The 16,676-nt window shown below is 36.2% G+C and overlaps 1 long non-coding RNA gene across 1 annotated transcript; it reads left to right on the forward strand.

The window, feature by feature from the left end:
• The first annotated feature begins 669 nt into the window (after window positions 1-669).
• LOC114065297 lies at window positions 670-14,303 on the forward strand. The gene is made up of 2 exons (XR_003572918.1): window positions 670-701; window positions 13,993-14,303. It is a non-coding gene; the product is annotated as an uncharacterized LOC114065297 (long non-coding RNA).
• Window positions 14,304-16,676: the final 2,373 nt, after the last annotated feature.

Raw genomic sequence — 16,676 nt, forward strand, 5'->3', positions numbered from 1 at the left:
AATGACACTGAGAGTTTTAAAAACTAACTCTGGGTTGTGCAAATGGTTTTGTTTACAAAGAAGAACTGGCATAAAGAAGCAGTCTAAGGTAGTTTTCCAAATGCATGGTGCATAGTTTTTTGTTTAGAAATGTCTTCAGATTGCTTTTTAAACAACAGTTTTATGCTTAATAAAAACTCACTGAAATTCCTTTTCACCTTCCTACATACCAGAAACATGCACGGTATCTGATAGGCTGTGCATTGGCAACTGATAGGAGTACTTTCTGTGAAGATACCTTCAAACTTCAGTATGAACAGGTTCATACAGCATACCTCTCTCCTGCTGTGTACCAGGAAGGTAGAGCCTTATCTCTCAATCTTTTTTTGTTAATTTCATTATCTCACTATAGATACTAGAAACCTCAAGGTTTCATTTGCACAACTATTGCATTTAGGCTTTGCTCTTCTGCAGAAAACATAAGGATCTGGAAGCTTCTTTAGGTTTGTCCCATTGCCCACTTCCTCGATCTGGCAGGCTCAGCTACCAAAGGTTATTGTACTGGAATCTGCATTTTGGAGTCATACATCTACACTCTGGGCATCCTAAATCAGAATGGAGTCTCTCTGTGGTCAGCAACCAAAGACAGGAACAGACTGGTCCATCCTTCATGGAGAGAGCAGGAGCAGCTCTGGGGACCTGGGACAGCCTAGCCCAGCCCTGTTCAGTGCTTCAAATGTGCACTCAGGATGTAGTGAAAGAGCTTTTGATCTTTAGGATTCAGCATGAACTTTATATCCAAAGACAAGCAAATGCATATTGAACAAGAATACTCTGTACCTCTAGGTACAGGTAAGTGTGCTTCACAGGGTTTGAACAGTGCTCATCTAAAGAGAGTAAGAAACCCTACATTATGTAAGTTTGGTCCAAGTGTACAGTTCCCTGATCTGACACCACATTTCTCTCTGCGCAGGAATCAAATTGGCACTGGATGCTCCTTGACTTTCATTATAGAAAAACAACTTTGATATTAATCTTTTATACCATTTAAGAAGTAAACTTGACCCCTCAAGATTTAGTAGTTAAATTAAGCAGGATATAAGTTCTGATGGGAAAGCTGCTATTCTCTAGCACAAGAGAGTTAATTCTAACAGCCTCATCATTTCTTCAGAAGAAATTCTCTTCAGAAGAAACAATGAAAAAGGAGGCTTTTTATTCTCTCTTGACTTAGATATGATTTTCAGGTCTCTCTTGGCCTAATCTCTCTTTTAGAAAGAAAAGTGTGTGAGTATAAGTAGAAATGCCACTTTCACTGATTCCACTGTATTCTCTCTGTTCTTGAAAAATAATTAAAACCAGAATCAGAAGAGAGTGCTTGAGATGGGCACGTGGTCATAGTTTTACAGTTCTGGTTTTATACAGTTCATAAAAATCTATTTCATTCACATGATTTCATGTGGAGGATATATATTGAAAAGTGGTTTAGAGAGATGTTAATGATTGCTGCTGTCTGTTTCTTAAATTGTCTTTCCATCAGGTGCAGTGCAGGTTTAAAAAACCCAATATCCTTTTCTTATGGGTATATCAATGCATTAAACTCTTCTTCGTGAGAAGCATTGCCAGATCAATAAGACATTTTATCCACATTTTCATGGTGGTCCCTTGAGCCTCCAGTTTCCATCCTAGCTATTAATTGAGTCAAATGACAACAGATATTATTAAAAAAGATTTCCAGCTCCAAATTCGTTTACTAGTCCTGTGTTAAAACCTTTCAAACTGATATTATTCAGTTGCTCAGTTTGAAGTTTTCTGCTTTATTTCTTTTGGACAATATCACAGCACCTTAATATTTTTTTATTATTATTTTTATTATTTTCCATCTCTGAAGCAACCATTAAAATGATAGAGACTCTTTATGTCCAACGAATAAATCTGCAATTGAAGGCATAAGAAGATGCCTTTTTACTTTGGGAATTTCAGGATGGGTTTCCAATCATGAGACCTCCTAGGATTTACCTGTATCTAATTATGAGGTATCAATGCAGTGATGTACACCGATGTGACTGTCTATCCCTTGGAAGTTCATCTTTTGAATCTTCTTGTCAGCTAGGCTTTGCAGTGACATACCCAGGATCTCTGATCCCCATGCATCAGTGATTTCATGTACCTGCCTTCCGGGCTTCCTAGCCCTGGGCATGTAAACTGCTTTGGTCCTGCTGATAAGCCCAGCTTTCAAACTAATCTTCCTCTAAAGAACACAAATATACCTGAACACTAGTTTATAACAAACATATTAAATGCAGAAGCAAAAGCCGTGAGACTTAGTGCATATAACCAGTAAGGAAGGAAATTTGCTTTTTCAAGTTTACTACTTGTTACTGTCAAGGAATTATACATGAGACACTATGATAGGGAGTACTATTATTTCGTGATGCTACCAGGCAGAATGGTACACTTATCACAAGGATCACCTGGATCGTTTGTTTCTGAGTATTACAAACAGCTGCATTTAGATCTAGCATGTCTCACCAGTAGTGCATATATTTGCCAACATTACACATGTTCACCAACATTATATACGTTCTGTGTATTGACATGGAATGATTATACAAGGTAAAAAGACTGGCAAAAATCATATGGGTCATCTTCCCTGGAATTTAGTGAAAGAATAGAAAGAACAGAACAGAACAGAACCAGATCTGGAATGAAAGAAGATACAGCACAAAAGTACCACAGCTGTGCATGATGTGGCATATGGGCAAGGTGTGGGTGGACAGATGGCTCAGGAGAAGGACAGCAGAAAAAAGGGCAGAAATTCCAACTCTAACAGTTCAGCAGAAGAGCTGCCATCAATCAGAAAGTGTTCTATTTAGAAGCAGGGGGGTGTGACAGTGCTTTGGGACATGGAGCAGTTTGAGAAAAGTCCTCTCTCTGTCTAACAAGGGTGAGCTGTGCTGCGCTGCTTTTCTGTGCCCAGGCTAATATGGTTCGGTTGGTGCTAAATGCCGAAGAAACAGTGTGCTCAGATCCAGGAGCAGTACTCACTCCCACGGCTCTGAAGGCTGAGCAGGGAGGTTGCAGAGGTTTGGCCACCAGCCTTTGAAGAACACTTGGTAGGTGCAAGGGCTCCTGGCAGTGGAGGCTGCAGCTAGAGCCAGGTTCCTGGGTGAGGTGAGAGCACTGTGATATCTCTGAGCCCATAGGTCAGTCCTTCCCTTGTGGTCATACCACAGATAACTACTTTCAGGTTATAGCTACAAAAACCTATATGTTTCTAGCTCTCCAACGGATTCCCTAGTTCAACATACCATGTTGTCAATTTTCTCAGCAATTTTTATGTTTTTCTATACCCTTCCCATCCACATGAATTCTGTGGCAATAATTTCATCTCTATTCAGTAATAAAAAAAAAGGCATCATAGTTTTTCTGTGTAATGTAAATGGGACAATACTTGAGCAGAAGCATAAAAAAATAAGAGAAATGTAAAAATAAATCTAGGTATTCCATAATTTTATGCCACTGTTAGGGCTTGAATTGGTTTGGGGTTTTTTTGTGTGTTTGTTTGCTTTTGTTTGTAGTTTTGTATTTATTTTGTTGTTGTCATTCTTGTTTTTTCCCCAGTGTTTAGGTTTGGTGGTGTTGTTAAACTATATTTTTTATTCTTAATGATGACAAACTGAAAAAATAATCAGTGCTAGCTTCTGACAAAAGGGAACACAGTAGTATCAACTATTTAAAAGACTGCTAATTATATTAATTTTATTAAATTTTGTTATTTTAAAATATTTGAAGGTTAAAATTGGTCTTGAATTGAATCTCTGTTGTAAAAATACTTAGATATTATTATTACTGTTACTATCAGTAATATCACTACTACAAATGTTAATATCCCAATGGCAGTAGTCACAAACCCAGAGAATATAAAGTTTAGAGGAAACTTATTGTAAATTTAAAGATAAGATAAAAGTTTAAAGAAAAAGTTAAGTAATATCAAGGAAAATAGTGTAAAAACACATTAAAAAAAACTTGTATAATTTTTTTGAAAATTACTATGGAAATAGTGATTTCTCTCTTGTTCCTGTGTTTTATACCTCTTAGTTCACAAAGAAGAAAGTTCAGTTAATTTCCAATTCTACATGCTGAAGTTTGTAGATAGTATGGTAAATTGTCTTTAACAAGGAGGCTGATTTCTTGAGTGAAGTGCAAAACAGGATTCAGTTTTACCTGTAAATGCATAACTGGTGTTTTCATAACTGAGAAGCCTCACTATAACTGAGAAGGTTTTACCATAAGCTTCAAGACAGTACAAGGCAGTCTTCTGAAAGAATCATAGTACAGTTTGTGCTGTATGCTAGCAACATGCTCAACATACCATTTTCTACATCATTATTTTCTGGTTATGATTTTGTTTTTCTCTTTACTGTAGACTTGCTTCCCCTCCATTCCTTTTTCATTTGTCTCTAGGCTTAGCCTTTCCATGCTTCCTTAACTTCAGGTCTTTACTTTTGCTTCTCTGATTAATTCTTTGTGACTTTTCCCCTTAACTATCCATCTCTGGGGGTCCTCTAAGGGCATAATTCTGAACTTCATGATCAGAATGACTAGAATGACCTTCAATAGCACTGGGTTCATTACAAACTTTGTCAATACCAGCTCTTAAGTTCTTGCTACAGATTTGGCTATATAAATAATAATATGACTCCATGATTTAGGAAAACTAAGCCCATTTCAGCAACTATAACAACATCAACAAATGACTACAAATTACATAGAAAATAAACTTTGAAAGACACAATTGGTGTGATAACCTGAATAGGAACAATATTACTATATCTAGGTAGACATATAAATGAAAAGGACTTCTCAAAAATTATGAAATCAATCTAAAATTATTAGATTTGCTTTTAAGCAAAAAATAAGTTTAGCTTCAATTTCTCTGCCTCTGTGTGACCCTTTTGAGTAAACAGAAGGTTAAGTAATTGTTGTTTCCAGAAATGAAAACTGACAAGAAATGATCCAACTCTAGGATTGGGAAATAGGAGGAAAAGCACCAAACAACAGCAGTAAGCTTTGAAAAAATTAAAAAATTTGCTTTACACTAAATTTTTATTCTACTGGTGGGCCAGTTCACGTATATCCAACACCCAGCTCAGTAAAAATACTTGAAAAGAGCCCAGGTTCAGTGCTAGATCAGTGAACAAATATTAATATGGTACTTTTCCCAAGCTGCTGTTTTTTACCTCTCATGAATGTACATGTCCCGGTTTTCAGTCTTGTTCAGCGCTGACTGCATCAGAGAGACATACCCTCAAAATGCTAACTCACGAATGATTGCTTTCACATTTAAAGCTGCCAAACTGGGCTGTAAAACAAATAAAAACCTACTTATCTGTGAAGTTATCAGTCCTACTGTTCCTGCTAGTGAGGGTTTGTCTGAAAGTAACTTCAGGGCAGCCTGGCACTTCAGTTCCAGCTGGCTCAAAGTACATCAGAATAATTATTATATGATAAATGTGAAGTGTTTTGCTTTGGTTTTAGACAAATGAAACTTTGGTGGTTTTGTCTACAGCTGTTTTCTTATCTCCCTTTACGACTTCATTTTCTTTTATATAAGGAAGTTCACGACCTCTTTAGCAAGCTTCTCATTTTCCACCCTAAAGGAGTCACTTAATTTTTTTCCTATGACAAGGAGTGGCTCTTTCTTTGTAGGACAACTCTGGCTACCTATGGTAAAGATGTTCATTTATCCTCCAAGATATTGTCTCAGAATATTAAGCCAATGGCACTTGGGATGCAAGGCCCTGCTTCAAGGTTATACATTGCCATGTGTACCTGGCTCAGTGCTCCACTGGACAGGCCTTTCCACTGTCAGCATTTTCTGCTCAACTTCACTCACCACTTTATTCTCTTTTTAGACAAAACTTTCAGGTACATGTCATCCCATGACAGCAACTTGTCAGTACTGTTTTTGCCTTTAATTCAAGACACTGCAAGAAGATATTCTGCTGCAAACCATTGCCCTAAACTCAACTATCTTTCTATTTATGGGAATAGTTTATGAGAATTCAATAGAGCTGTTAATAACTTCTGCCCGGCATGTACTTTAATTTCCTCCTTACTTGTGTGTTTTCACTTTTTACGACAAGCCCATGGTTTCCTTCTCATCCTGACATCAAGTTTTTCTCTGCCCTCCAAAGGCTCTCCATGTTCATCTTGTAAAGTTACAGGGGCACAGCATACCCAGGCTGCCCTGCATCTCTCCTCCTCCAAATGCAGGATCCTTTTCACATTACATCTTCTGGGTTGTTTCTGAACTGATGACCTGTGATCATGGTTACTACTTGCTTCAGTGGGCTGGTCCGAGCCTAGTCAAGCCTGGAGAAGTTAAAGGATCATAAATGATACAATTTACAGTAGAGAGATTAATAAGAGCATTCATTTTTGTAACATTTATTAAACAGACTGCCTGTGGTTGTTGCACTTGTCCTATCTTATAGTTGTTTCTAAGAAGTTCTACCTGCATCTGGACCTCCTTTCCACAAAAAAAATGTTATTAACTGCAAATATAGGCCTGAGACATGCACAGATATCTGACAAAATGAGCCTTGCATACGTTTAAATGAAGACACATTATGAGGTTGATTTTGGGCAACTGTAAACTCTTATCAAAAATTTAATAGCAGTTCTTAAAAATAATTACTAGTATATAATGAAATAAAAATTGAAGAACAAACAGTAGGAAACCCTTATCACATTTATATCTAATTTCCACTTATATTAGTAGCAAAATTTTAGACTCCATATTGAATAGAACCTTTTCAGCTATTTAATAAAGGAATTGCTTGTGTTCAAGAATGTTGTCTGTGTTTATTTTTTTTACATTTCTTTTTATTTTCTTTGCTGTCCCTTATCTATGTATGCAAAATAACAAGTAGCACAAGCAAAAAATCAAATCAGATTTTTTTTAAGAGAATTTTGTTCTCTGACATAAATTACGTTTGATATGGCCCTTAAGTTAAAGTTTGTACTGCTTCAGTTGTTCTTTAAGTATGAAGCTATTTTTAGAAAGTGATTCATACAGACAGATTTAATATTTCCTTACTTCACAGGGTATAGAAAAAAAATGGTCTGTATTGAAGAGTCCACTTATTTCTGCTATGACTATTTACATGTGCTTATCAGTTAGGCATTACTGCATACCATGGGACATTTATCCACCTTAAAAAGAAGATCATCACTACAAAAACTCAGAACTGTTTCAAAAGTGTCAGAATAGTGGTCTTATTTCAATACTACACATTGTCCTTATGCTTACCAGGGAGTTCTTGGCTGATAATGAAACTATCCTTGGAGAATTCTCTAGAAGTTTCTTGCGTCATAAAGATAATTGTCACTTCTTTGATATAATAAATATTTTTCTTTCTTTTCATGACTGCTGGGATGAAGAAATGGAAACTTTGGTGTTTTCAGTATTTTGCTTTCTTGATATCTTTAGAATAACCAGGAGCCCTAGCAGTTGCGTGGGATCTCCATGGGATGTGGCTGCTTGATCAGGCTCACCCCACTTCGTAAGGATATATGTAGGCTGAGAACATCTGTGTTGTTACGGTCACCCAATCAGGGAATTTTTCAATGCAAATGGAATCAAAAGTAAAGGGAGAAATGATAAATGACAGCACATAGAGGCACAAGTGATAAACAGGGATAACAGAGGCAATGCCAAGAATCAGAAGCCTTTAGTGAGTAATTGTTGGGCCACCAAGAACCTGCAGGCACAGCATTGGAAAGGCACGATGCAGACCTTGTGCTAACATGGAGGGAGAAACAAGAGGAACATGAGGAACTGGGATATCCAAGAGTAGCTTGTGGGACAATGTAAAAGTTCTGAAAGAACATTTAGGGGAAGGGATGGGATCCAGGCAGGGTTACCCAACAGACAGAGAGGCCTTGACAGTGCATGGAGACTCTGCAAATATTCATGTGCTTAGGAGCCCAGACAGTATCAAATATGTGCCTGCATTAGTGACCTTTAGTCCTGAACACCTAGAGAAGGGGAGGGGAACTTGACTGTCTACATGGCTATATTTTGAGTCCTGGTTATGTTACATTTGACTGCTGCTAAAGGTAGGACCTTGCCTATGCCATTCTGAGCAGTTGTTGGTGTCTGTGTCCTCTGTGTGTGTGTGTGTGTTTAGGTTACATGCTCAGCTTTGTTGCTGTCTGAACCCGCAAAGAACATCCATTATCTTGTGACAGAGAACCACAGGAGGGCTAGAGTGGCCTGTAGGGATGTATCCCTGGCCCCAAAGTCCATCAGAGGAAGCATCCCCTTAACATCCTATGTGAGGTTTCTTTTGAGAGAGGAAATTAGCTATGTGCAGTAGTTGCAGAAGAGGCAAATGCTCTTGCATCATTCTGATGCTTCTCTGAAGACACTTTAATTATTTTTGTGGCTCATATTCTTAAAACAGGAAAGATTAAAATTTGTAATAGGCATTATGAAGAAAAATCAACCTTGTGATGTAACTAATTAAAGATGATTTCAGTCATTCTGTGAGGAATGATAGACATGAATGCTTCACATTTTAGGTGAACTTGAGGTAGAATAATATGAGGAAAGCAGATGATGCATATTAGAAAAGAATTATGTGTATATGAAGGAGTGGCAGAGAGATCTCCCACTGTTCTGACCATCTCTGAGGAATGCAAAATTGAGTGCTAATACACCAGGACACACAAATTTGCTCCCAATATACATTTTCAGAAACTCAGTATAAACTCAGAAACTCCATGGGGCTACTTCAGAATTACCAAAGTGCAACTACATGCAGAATTAACCTCACAGGATTTAGCACATTAGGTAAACATCCTGTCTCTGGCACAGTCTCTGTCTCAAGTGCAGGTTTCATTTATTTAATGCATAGTGATTCCATTTTAATTACTTTGTACACTAAACCAACCTGATTGTTTTTCTGGTTCCTTTCCAAGAAGTAATCAAAGGGAGGAATTCATGAAGGACTGGTCAATACTGAAGTCACTTCTAGTTAATTTGCTCAATTCATATTAATTCAGTGGTGCTAAGCCCACTGGCAAAACTTTTGTGTATTTTTTTTCAATATTGGGGAAGTCTCAAGAGAATGATAATAAAGAGAAGAGTATACAATTTGCATGGTTAATCATGGTAAATCATGAGCCTGGATTATGCTCTCACCTGGATTTTTGGGTTTCTTCCTGAAATCAGGGGAAATCTCTTTGTGACTTTGGGAACAGTGATAAGTATTTTGGCGTCAGGGTTCCTGTTTTCCAAGTCCAATGAAAAATTTTACTTCCTTACTAAAAGAAAAAAAAGAACAAAACAAAAAAATTTGCAAAAGCCCCAAACCCAAAAAAATTACTGGAAAGAAACTATTAAAGAGGAAAACCATATACCTTTTCTTCTTTTTTTGCTTATTTTTCATAGCTCCATCTTCAAACTAAGTCTTTCCTTAAATTTTTTTCTGAGAGGTATTATGTGCTCCTCAGTGTTTATGCACTGCAACTAATCCTAAGGGTTAATCCCATAATGAATATACTGAGTAATTTAAATTAATCTGTGATAAGGTCTGACAACAGTATTTGGAGCTGAACTTGAAGTTCAAAAGTGTTTGAAGGGCTGGATTTTGTGAGGTGCTCAATTTGATTAAATAAAGTTATTATCAACTCCTAAGAAGGCAGCAAACCAAACAAAGCAAATTCATGCTTGTTAGTAAGTGAATTCTGAGTTCCTGGGGCAAGTCAAATTGTTTAGAAATGGATCCTTCTGCTGGAATTATTAAGTTTTTAATACATACAGACACTAGTCTAAGTTCTTTAGCTCCATTACACTTTTTCATTTTTTTTTTTAATGTATGTACAGCTCTCTTGACAGCAAGAAAAATTATTATTGATCATAATGTCATCTGTAATTTTTTGTGCCTTCTGAATATTTTTTCTTTACTCAATTCTATTCCAAATAAAAGAGGGCAGTGGGCTAATTAGATATTTCTTTTGAGTTTAAGGAGTTTTAAATTATATTTCTTGTTGTTTGTACGTCTTTATCTTTGATATGATTTTAAGGGACTGATTCTGCTTGTATTTTTCTTTAAGATTTATTTTGAATATAACAAACACTTCACATTTGCAAAACAGTGTGCAGATATTACTTTATTGAAGGTGGGTTCACTACATGGAGGACAGAGTAAGTTACCTGTAAGAAAAACAAAATCAGAGATACAAGGAAAATTTTTTGTCCAGTTCAGCAAGATTTATTTTTCTTAAATTGTCTTGATAAACAATAAAATCTTTGCATACATATTTGACTAAGCAAAGGTTAAGAAAAATAATTCTCCTTGGATGCCTCAGTTGTGACTGAACATTGCTGCTGACTACAGGTAGGACAGACCAAGACATAACTGCAGCTTGTTTTATACTCAGCTGAAGAAAATATGTCCAAGAGACAGATCATGACCTCTACTGGTGACACTATCATTATTTTTCCTGATGCCTACAGATATAGCTAGATCTAACCAGGATAAGTTGACTAAACTTTAGATGCTGAAGTTAAGGCCAATCCCAAGTCATAAATAGGTCAGTAGCAGACTTTTTTATTTCTTTAAATTATGCAACTGAAAAGCAGCTATGATCCCATTTTGATTAAAAAACCCAAATTTTGCTAGGATTGGGGTATGGCAAAGGTCTTTTCATTTGACTGAACCTGGTGTAAACAAAAGTACTCCTGAAAACAAACATATATGATTAAATCAGTTGTTATATATATACCTTGCAGTAGATAAAGCTTTATGAAATCCAGAAAACAATAACTAGACCAAATTGTCTGACTCTTAGATAAAAATGTGTCAGGTAATAAAATCTATATAAAGATCCCGTTGCCAGAGTATATATATATATATCTATATATCTATATATCTATATATCTATATATCTATCTATATATATAATCTATAATGTACAGGATATGACAGTCTTTGTATTTTTATTTGACAAAAGAACAATGATAGTTTCTGAAAAATTGTGCAGCATTGTTTAAGGAAAGACTCTCATGGAAAGAATATGCAAAATTAAATAGGTTTAAGAGTGTAGATTTTTTTTCACTTTTCTTTCACTTTTCCTGAGACCGGAGCACTAACTTCTGAAACCTTAGGATTTCTTTAACAAGCTTTCTTTGCATATCACAAAACTTCCTATATTCCTATTCTTTCTACTCTTGTCCCATTTTTCACACTGTACAGGCCACTGTCTTTCTCTCTTGTTTTGCTTTCCCTGCTGGTATGCCACTTATGCAGCATCACAATGAAAGACAGAAAAAGTTGAGATAACCTTTTTTTTTCTTCTTCCTTTCCCACCCTCCCTCCTCTCCAGAGTTCAGCTATGATTCAGCTTTGCTTCATAGGCCAGCCAAAGAAAACTATTTTCTATCCTTACTATTACTACTTTACTAGCTTTTCCTACAATGATAAGGAAATAAGGTAGTAGTAATAAAAAAAAAAAAAAAAAACCACACCAAAACCAAGCAGTATTTATGTCTCTGAACAGCATCCTGAGTGTAGTAAGGAAAATTTTCATCATCTTACTGAAGTGCATATCCTGACTGTGGAGGATAATTGTTTTAGAAACTGCAGGTAGGTAAACAAAGAAAGTATCATTCTTAGTGTAACAGCTGCTTAGCAAAAGGGAGACCTGATAAGCCTCCAAAGTTATCATATAACAACTTGCAGAGACTTATAATTCAACATTCCTGAGTAAAAGATGCCATGTAGATGTAATACTTATTGTCCATATTTTCAGACGTTTATTGACAGAAGTTTGACTGCTAAGAAAGTTCTCACATTTTCATTTCAGCAATTCTGCATAAAATAATAGGGATGAAGAGCTATTCTGTAACACCAGTGTTTGAACATTTACAAATTATTTTGATTTGTAGACTCCCTGCTAGAGCACATCTTGATGCAGAGTCTAGGTCTTAGTAGCAATATAGTACTGAATTTACCAGTATCAAATGAACAGTTCAATGGAAAATTCACTGAGATTTGCCAAGTAAGCACTTTAGGTTGTCTCTTTCTTCCACGAAATTTTCCTCACAGTACTTTAATGTACATACCTCAAAGACCAATGCTGGGACTGTTCCATTGTATAAATGCCATCTAAATAATTGTAATTTTGAGACTCAAATCAGATTCCTGGATTCTTTAGTGTTTTCAACTCTTTTAATCTTAACACCAAGGCTCACTGATGAGTAGGTCAGATCAAATCAGCCGCAAATGGTTGAAACATTACAGTTTCCTTCACTATAGTTTACCTGTGCAATTTGCAAGATTTGATAATGTTTTAAATCCAAAAAGTAAAATTACAGAAAAGAGTTGTCTTAGAATGGCTTTTGCTACCTTTATCTTTTATTACATGCATATGTTGTGTGCTAGTTTATTTTTTGTTTGCTAGTGCATTTTCCCTGCAAACAGCTGACCTGAGAGCCTTTAGTGTTGTCAATTGCTGCTTCAGGTGGTCTGACAGTGTCCATATTTAGCATATTTCTGGGTACTAAACAAGATATAGCTGGTTTTGAATCCCTTTTAATTAGCTACAGCTCTGCAACTGCATTCATTACTTTGCAGAGTGTATCCAGAGCTGCTGCTCTTACATTTCTTTTAATTGTTGCTTTATCTGTCCTGAGATACCATCTGTCTTAGGTACTTGTAGCTCCCATTAGCAATCTTTTCACGTGGCCAGTAAGATAGGTTTCATATTTCTCCACACATGTGTTATGTGTTCTTATGTGTGTCTACTTTCTTGTGTTCCCAAACTCCCCAAGAGTTTGAACAACCTCTAGAAGCTTTGCTTAAACTGAGGTTTGGGCTTCTGAGGCAGACATCTCAGGATGGTTGTAACCACATTACAGTCCTTAGATTTTTTTCACCATTTGTACCCATGAAAATCTCAGCTGCTCTTCTAACCTACCTACCTGTGTTTTCATTCAAACTAACACAATTGATATGTGTATATACTCTTCTAAATATACCAAGAGATGCTTCTGATGGCACTTGCTTAAAGGTGGCCTCAATGCATCCATGAAAGATGGCTCTACTCCCCAGTCTCCTTAGACCACCAGTGTAAGATTACACTAATAAAACAACATAATGCTCCCAGGTTGTAATTTACTGCATATCAGGTGCCAGGGACCTCTGACGATATGAAGAGTTTCACACAGGTAGAATTCAAGCTCTTAGTGGGCTTTCTAGAAATATATTTCCATGAATTACGGTCAATATGTCATCAACCTTATTCATCAAGAAACCCCCAAATAAAATGAACCCAAATTAGTAGGTCTTAACACCAAAGAAAAGCATAAATCCTTTGAGTGTAGAGAAGAGAAGGTATGCAACATCTGTATCTGACTGATGGAGTATTTGAAGGAACGGAGATGAGCCCACTTTTGGTGCACATAGTTCACTCCTATTCCTAATAACTGCATAGTTTAAGTGTCACAGATCAAGTGTCACAGCTCTCTAAACTTCCTTAGAGCTTGAATTTTGTTTTGATTGTAGGGCCAACTAATGGAGAACCTAAACAAATGCGATGTGTATATTATAAAGCCTCTGATGTGAGTGCAGACTTGAGCACAGACTACAGGTATTGTAGCAATACTGAAGTCAGATCATAGAATCGTAGAATGGTCTGAATTAGAAGGGACCTTAATGATCATCTTCCTTCCAACCCTCCTGCCATGATCTGAGATGACTCCCACTAGACCAAGTTGCTCAGAGCCCCATCCAACCCAGCCTTGAACACTCCCAGGGATAAGACATCCACAGCTTCTCTGGGTAACCTGTTCCACTGCCTCACCACCTTCATAGTAAAAAATTTCCTCCCAATATTTAATCTAAACTTACTCTCTTTCAGTTTGAAGTTACTCGCCCTTGTTCTGTCACTACATGCCCTTGTAAAAAGTCCCTCTCCATCTTTCTTATAGGTTTCCTTTAGGTATTAGAAGGCTGTAATGAGGTGTCCCCAAAGATTTTACTTCTCCAGGATGAAGAACCCCAGCTGTCTCCCCCTGTCTTCATAGGAGAGGTGTTCCAGACCTGCGATCGTAGAGGCCCTTTTCTGGACTCACTCCAGCAGTCCATGTCCTTCCTGTTCTGGGGATCCCATATCTGGATGCAATAACCCCAGATCTAGAGAGATATTTAGAAACCTGTTTCTCACTGTAATCAACTAAAATTTTGATGCTTTGTGAATTTGAATGAAGATAAGTCAAACTGACTTGCCAAGGGTGACATTTAAAATTTGTGGCAAAATGGCAAGTCAAACCTTGGTCTCCTGTTTCACTGCCTAGTAGATTACTGCTGAAGTTACTGTGATAATAGGTGATAGACAGGAAAAGAGCAGAAGTCAAGATAATATGTTCTTTACCATAAGAAGGACCTGAAGCTGCTGAGTTGTTATGTGGGATTTCTGTGAAGACTTCAATTTAACTTCAGTAGACTATGAAGTGAGGTTTCAGTGTTTCAGTACAGAATTAAAACCAGTGAATTCTAACGTCTACTAAGTCCTCAGTGTGTCAAATGAAGCTCTGCTAATGTCTCCTTTCAATTATGCTAGGAAGATTTCTACTTGTTTCAGGAGATTTTGTACATTGTATTCCCAAATAAGAATTTATCCTCTGGACAAACTGGGGTTAATTTAGTCAAACATTTGCCTAACAATTTTGGGTGCAATTCTTGTATGGTTTTGTTTTAGGTTCACTGATTATTTATTAGTAGAACATTTTCAAAACCACTGACCTTTCTGTTAGGACTATCTCCTATTTTGTGAGATTTTTTGAGATGCCCCCTGAAAAAGTAGAACTGATTTGTTCACCAAATTAATGAGTTCTAGCATATCTATATATGTATATATATGCAACAGAAGAATCCACACATGAATATAAGTGGTTAAACTTGATTAAAACACTAATTAAAATAATAATGAATTCTTAGAATTTACCTACTACATTAATCTAAATAATAGGGTGCAAATAAATGTCAGATGACTTAGGCCATGACTCTATCCTTTATCTACAATGAAACAAAACCAAAGTTTAAACTAGAAATCAACGATATTTTTGTCTTTACTAACAAGGAAATAACTATTGACAGGGATTTCAGAAAGTGCAAGGGATCATCCTTTGAGTATTGTTTACCTTGAAGCTTACTCTTCTCAAGCATCTGGAAAATGAGATATTAATTACTGCTATCCCCTTCTGGAAATTCCAGTCTGAATGACTTTAAATTCCACTCATTCCAGAGGGCATTAAGAGTTTTTTGCATCCAACAATTTGGTACCTGTCCTCAATTCCTTAGTTGACAGCTTTCTTTTTCTCTAATTACTTGCACTTAATTACAATTGTTTTTCCTAATTAATCTATTTAATTCATTTTACATGTAAGTATAATTCAACATAGCTTATAAATTATGATTTAGAAGTCTTTAATTGTTCAGAGTAGTCACTTTAACAGAAAAGGGAAAACAATGTAATGAGAAAAACAATATATTATTTGTAAGGGGATAATTTAATTTTATTTTCTGGGATGACTGCTTGCAATTCCTCTTCATATATAAGGAAAAGTCACTAACTATTACTAATGTTTCTCACAAATGATATCCTGAAAATTAATATTGTAATATATAATCTCTACAGCTGTGGATGTACATCAGCTAATATTTTAAAGTAATGGCCATTAAGATCAATGTCAATTAACCAGAATTCATTGTTTGAATATCGATCAAGCATATTTAATTTACCATTAGTGTTAACAGAATGATGTATTAGTCAATTAAAATAACATTGACTGAGAATCTTAATTAGATATTTAATTCTTTAGTCAGATTTAAGAAAAACCTAACCATTGGTTTCAGTGCTTTCACTTTGTCTAGAATATCTGATTATATTACAATGAAAGATATTGACTTGCACATCAGTATGAACTGCCTTTTTTTCAGCTCACACTGACTTTCCCTGTATTTTCATTTCTCCTGCAATTTATCAAATTTACATTGAAGATCTACTAAAACTTGCATACTAGTTTTTTCAAGCTTACAAAACCCATTGCAATGACCTATTGCCTAACTGCAGAAGAGTCTTTTCCGAAGCAGGAAATAATTCCTGAAATAGTCAGTCACTGGCTGTTGCATTAGAAAGAAGACCTTGACTGAAACAGAAACTTATGATCCCCAAGTATTTGTGCAGAGGCTACCAACGAGTTTTTAAAACGAGTTGAAACCCTCTCAGTACTTTATTTCCTAACTCTATTCTTCATTTTGTCTGCAGCCTTAGTTTCTAACTCTATTATCCCTTGCCACCTTTGCTCAAATAGCTGTTCCTGTTTACCCTCTGCATCGCTTTCTGACACTTGCCACTGACTGAAGTAATGCTTTCCTTACATGTTGGGTAGTAAAGGACAGCATTCCTTGGATTTGTAGTATTTAGAAAAGAGGTAATCAGATGTCTAATTTTGAATACAATGTTTTCTATTAGCAGCAAGAAACAGAAAAGGGGAAGAAAATATCCTGTTTCAACTGGATGGAAACACATAACTATGTGCCTCAAAAAAAAGAAAAAAGGCCACAAAAATGAAACAAAATATTTCAACATTGCTTATGTTCAATGTTTAATCAATATGAAAT

The sequence above is a fragment of the Empidonax traillii genome, unplaced genomic scaffold (assembly GCF_003031625.1).
Source record: "Empidonax traillii isolate 1590-97213 ecotype Southwest subspecies unplaced genomic scaffold, ASM303162v1 scaffold640:size366365, whole genome shotgun sequence".
In the NCBI taxonomy this organism is placed as follows: Eukaryota; Metazoa; Chordata; class Aves; order Passeriformes; family Tyrannidae; genus Empidonax; species Empidonax traillii.